Source organism: Amblyraja radiata, chromosome 11, assembly GCF_010909765.2.
Source record: "Amblyraja radiata isolate CabotCenter1 chromosome 11, sAmbRad1.1.pri, whole genome shotgun sequence".
Lineage (NCBI taxonomy): Eukaryota > Metazoa > Chordata > Chondrichthyes > Rajiformes > Rajidae > Amblyraja > Amblyraja radiata.
The window spans coordinates 17,460,207-17,466,193 of record NC_045966.1 but is presented as its reverse complement, the minus strand read 5'-3'; positions in this window follow the sequence as shown (position 1 = coordinate 17,466,193).

The following is a 5,987-nucleotide window of genomic DNA, read 5'->3' as shown; positions in this document are numbered from 1 at the left end:
ACAGCTATGGGAAAATTATGGGTAGGACATAACTTCCCACAGTCTGGCCATGCAGAAATTAGCTCATCTTTTTTTAGACTTAAGTATTTAGTGTAATTTAATTCCCATCACATAAAATCTGTAATGCATTCAAGAGGGTCGGCCAAAAAGTCACATATTTTCATTTTAAAAAGCCATTCAGGTTTCAGTGAAGCCACAGATCTATTTCCAGTTCTTTGGAATAAATATGACATACTTTACCTTAAAAGGAAATGCTGCATAAACTACAAACACAACATTCGAAGATCATCAGGCATCAGTAGTTCTCATTACATATTCCAATAAAATAATGAGTTGTTTTATCATTTCAAAAAGCATTACACAAGGTTATTGCAAACTAGAAGGAATCGTATTAGGCAATGATGGACTATCTTGTTCCAGTATTGCCAAATGTTAGTATGTCCAAATTCTAAGTTGTTCACTCAAATTTCAAAATATGAGGTTTAATGCAAGATTCTTCAACAGTCAAAGAAAATAACAGTGCATTTCTGAACCAGCACTCTTTTTTTTTATCATGTGTCTAAGTTTAACTGATATATTCCCTGATGTAGTTGATTGCCACATTCTGCAAAAGTTAAAAAGTGAAAAGCTATCAAGAGGTATAAAAATCCCTCTACAGGGAAAACACACAGTGGCCTAATATTTCTCTCAGTGGGAGAAAATGGTAATCCTATATAGATGCTTCTTGTTAATACTTTATAGATATTAACAATGGAGTCTCTTGTGAATGCTGCTGCTTCATGCAGAAATCTCTAGCTCCTGGCAAGAGAATGGAAGCAGCATGGCCATAGGGGGTGAATATCACGTGGCTTTCAGCAACACGAATGTCCTGGAAGGTTGTGACTGCAGTGGGTGCAAGGAAGCCAGGCCAACAGAGCACTGGTTTGGTGCAGGGAGGAGCACCCTGTTCCTCTGAGCGTCACTGTATTAGATTGTATTTTAACTTACCCTCGAGTGAATTCCTAACAGTTTGTCTCATGGAGTTGTCAAGTTAAAATGAATGACATCAGTATGTCAGCAGACAACAATTTGCATTTATTATAGATTTCATGGGAATCTAATCTGCCATCAAAACCCACGGCATAAAAGGAAGCATTGATGAGATTAGAGCAGATATGGCGCTGTTTCATTTGAATTGTTTGCTGTAGACTGAAGTAATATTCTCCCAACAAGGACAGTCAGTGAAAATTCTGGTACCATTACCAGGCATTACTTCTCCAAAAGCTAACCTATCACAAGATTACAGAAATGGAGTTCACTATATTACACCAAAAGTACTTAATTATCTATAAAGCACATTGAGACATGCTGAGAATGTGAAATGTACTTGACAAATATATCACGATGCATTGTTTTAAAAAATGTCACAGACATAGATGCAAATGGCATTGAAAATCTTTTTAGAGGTAGCCAGACCGAGAAATTGAATTGCAACACTAGATGTGCATCACTGGAAAACCATAGAATAAAATATAACATTAATTAATATGCTGACCTACTAACCTATTTGGTTATTGGTATTGGCATTGGTTTATTATTATCGCGTGTGCCGGGGTACAGTGAAAGGCCTGTTTTGCATGCCTTCCAAGCAAATCATACCACACACTAGTACAAAAGGCAATGCAAAAGGAAACAGAGTGCAAATATATATTGTTACAGCTACAGAATAAGTGCAGATTTTTTTTTAAAGTGGATTTATGGGGAGATCACCAATATACAATAGACAATAGGTGCAGGAGTAGACCATTTGGCCCTTCGAGCCAGCACCGCCATTCAATGTGATCATGGCTGATCATCCCCAATCAGTATCCCGTTCCTGCCTTCTCCCCATATTCCCTGACTCCGCTATTTTTAAGAGCCCTATCTAGCTCTCTCTTGAAAGTATCCAAAGAACCTGCCTCCACCACCCTCTGAGGCAGAGAATTCCACAGACTCACAACTCTCTGTGAGAAAAAGTGTTTCCTCGTCTCCGTTCTAAATGGCTTACTCCTTATTTTTAAACTGTGGCCCCTGGTTCTGGACTCCCCCAACATCGGGAACATGGTTCCTGCCTCTAGTGTGTCCAAGCCCTTAACAATCTTATATGTTTCAATGAGATCCTCTCTCATCCTTCTAAACTCCAGAGTGTACAAGCCCTGCTGCTCCATTCTCTCAGCATATGGCAGTCCCGCCATCCCAGGAATTAACCTTGTAAACCTACGCTGCACTCCCTCAATAGTAAGAATGTCCTTCCTCAAATTAGGGGACCAAAACTGCACATAATACTCCAGGTGTGGTCTCACTAGGGTCCTGTACAACTGCAGAAGGACCTCTTTGCTCCTGTATTCGATTCTTGTTATAAATGCCAACATGCCATTCGCTTTCTTCACTGCCTGCTGTACCTGCATGCTTACTTTCATAGACTGATGTACAAGGACCCCCCAGATCCCATTGTACTTCCCCTTTTCCCAACTTGACGCCATTTAGATAGTAAGCTGCCTTCCTGTTTTTGCTACCAAAATGGATAACCTCACATTTATCCGCATTAAACTTCATCTGCCATGCATCTGCCCAATCCCCCAACTTGTCCAAGTCACCCTGCATTCTCATAGCATCCTCCTCACAGTTCACACTGCCACCCAGCTTTGTGTCATCTGCAAATTTGCTAATGTTACTTTGAATCCCTTCATCCAAATCATTGATGTATATTGTAAATAGCTGCGGTCCCAGCACCGAGCCTTGCGGTACCCCACTAGTCACTGCCTGCCATTCTGAAAGGGACCCGTTAATCCCTACTTTTTGTTCCCTGTCTACCAACCACTTCTCTATCCATGACAGTACCCTACCCCCAATACCAAGTGCCCTAATTTTGCCCACTAATCTACTATGTGGGACCTTATCAAATGCTTTCTGAAAGTCCAGGTACACTACATCCTACATTAATATCCCTTCCTTCCTTCCATGTGACTAAAGGCTCAGTGTTATCCGCATAACATGATCCCATTTGAAGCAGGTAAGAGAAACATAGAAATATAGAAAATAGGTGCAGGGGTAGGCCATTCAATATGATCATGGCTGATCGTCCAAAATCAGTCACCCGTTCCGGCTTTTTCCCCCTATCTCTTGATTCCCTTAGCCCTAAGAGCTAAATGTAACTCTATTGAAAACATCCAGTGAATTGGCCTCCATTGCCTTCTGTGGCAGAGAATTCCACAGATTCACAACAGAAGTACCAAATTAGAAAAGAATGAAGGCCCATTTCCCCTTTCACTCCTTGGTGGAGCAGGAATGATAAGGAAAAATTGGAATCTGTGATGTTATTCAATACTGTGTTGGCATAACAATTAAAAATATTTTTATTTGTTGAGGACAATGGAATCCAATACTCCACACTATAAGCCATGATACTTCCTGTACTACTTAAAACAATCAGTAATAATATGTATCAGTATAATCTAAATGTTGATAAGATAAAAATTATTTCATTTAAATGTTTATTGGATAAAATCACAAAAATGCATCACTTACAAGCTTATTATTTCACAATACATTTATCTGCTGCTTAAAAATACCACAAAATATTGAATTCAGTCCCACATGTTTGTTATTTTGCGCAATGCAAACACCCCATCAATTCCTACTGTGTTAGAGAAGAAATCCACAAAGGGTAATAAAGAGGTTGGACCTGATACTTTAATTCCATTCTATCTACAGAAATGCTGGATATTACTAATAGTTTGTTTGTATTTTTGACTTCCAGCATTTTGCTTTTGAAGCAGATTATGATTGTCTATATTTGAGAAAATGCACTTCCATGCTTTCTTATCTATGTACTTTAAAAACTGTGTGTGTGTGTGTGTGTGTGTGTGTGTGTGTGTGTGTGTGTGTGTGTGTGTGTGTGTGTGTGTGTGTGTGTGTGTGTGTGTGTGTGTGCACGAGCGCGTGCGTGCGTGTGTGCGTGCGTGCGTGTCATTTTGCCTTTGAAACGTATCTCCTCGAAAACCAGATGCCAAATCGGGAAAATTCTTACATATTTCAGTAGAGAATTTCCTTGCGATTTTAGAAATCCACTCCTCTGTACATTTGGTACATTATTTTCCCGACTTTCTTATTAAAATTGTTGACCAATCTGACCTTTTTTTAAATCTGACCGGTGCCCAGATGCTGACGTTATTTTTACATCTTCTGGTAAAATCTTCCTTATGATTTCAAAAATCCAATCCTCTATAAATTTGGTCAATTATTTCCTGAGATATTTACTAAAATTTATACCCAAACTGACAAAATATTAAGGTTGCCCAGCTGCTGACCTCACAATGCCTTTCCTCATGCCCCCCCCCCCCCCCCGTTCTTCAAAAGGCGCAGAAAGATCGAGAAAGTTCTGCAGCAAAGACCCTACAGCTCTGCTCCGCTATAGGATCTTTGTTCTGCAGATCGCTCACGCTCGCTGAAGAAGCTTCTCCTCACTGTCGGCGCAACTCGTGAAGCCACGTCCCTCCCATCCCCCGCGCGCCTGCCCGCTCACTCAGCTGCCGGTTTCCAGAGAGTGAAGCCGGTTCTGTCTCTCTCCACTGTTCGCAGCCCACTCACTCGCCTGGCTCCCCCCCCCACCCCCCCTCCTCTTCTCACCTCCTCTCTCCCTCTCTCCCCTCTCCTCTCTACCCCACAGGGGACGACTGCTCTGCGTCCAAGTCCGTGGCCCGATCCCCTGTAACGCTGGCCGAAGCTTTTAGCAGTCCTCAGCAAAGATCCTATAGCTATAAGGTCTTTGGTCCCCAGATCGCTCCAGGATCGCTCGTGTCCCCGCGACCTGCCGCCCCGCCCCACTCCTCTCTCTCTCTCTCATTCTCATTCTCTCTCTCCCCCCTCTCCCTCTCTCTCTCTCCCCCTCTCCCTCTCTCCCTCTCTCTCTCTCCCCTTGTCTCTCTCTCTCTCTCCCCCTATCTCTCTCCCCTCTCTCTCTCTCTCTCTCTCTCCCTCCTCTCTCTCTCTCTATCCCCCTCTCTCTCTCCCCCCTCTCTCTCTCTCCCCTCTCTCTCTCCCCCCTCTTTCACTCCCCCTCTTTCTCTCCCCCCTCTCTCTCTCTCCGCCTCTCTCTCTCCCCCCCTAAACCCCCTTCTCCCCTCCACCCTCCCCTAACCCCCCTCTCAGCCCTCTCTCCTCCCCCTCTCTCTCCTCCCCCTCTCTCTCCTCCCCTCTCTCTCCTCCCCTCTCTCTCTCCCCTCCACACCCTCCCTCTCCTCCCCTCCACCCCCTCTCCCTCTGTCTCATGCCCTTCTGTCTCTACCCCTCTCTCTCTGTCTCTCCCCATTCTCTCTCTGCCCTCACTCTCTACCTCCCTCCCCCCCCCCCCCCCCCCCCCCCCCCCTCTAGAAGCGCCTGCGAGTTGGGGGCTATGCATTGGTGGATAGGGCGGTTATGGGGTAAAAGGAGCAAATTAATAATATTAATATAATATCAAGGGGGTAGTTAGCGTGCGTGCGGGGGGGGGGGATAGTTAGTGTGTGTGTGGGGGTGGTTAGTGTGTGTGACGCCACGTGCCGCCCCCCCAGCCACCTACTCCCGCAACCGCCAGTTGGAGGAACAGAACCAACGGGTCTGCACTTGATCTAGTTTTATTTAAACCTGTAGATCAAAGGCATGTATCAATTTTTCTGATATATTTTATAATGTTCATCCTTTTCTACTGAGGTATTTTCATAGAATAAAGCCTTAATAAAACGTAACTTCTCACTAGTTTACAATCTACCCTTATTATTCTGAGAGCCTACAACTATGTCAATTTGATAGGTGCTCTTATAATGTACCGGTTAATTTCAAGTTTGCTGGAAATCAAAGTCCCTTTACTTGAAGAAATGTTGGGATAAATATTGTGCATTCAAAAAGATTGCCCAAACTGACAATGGCCGTAAAGCCTTTTAAGCACAAGTTACACAGTGGCATTAAATAATATAAGTAACATACTTGTC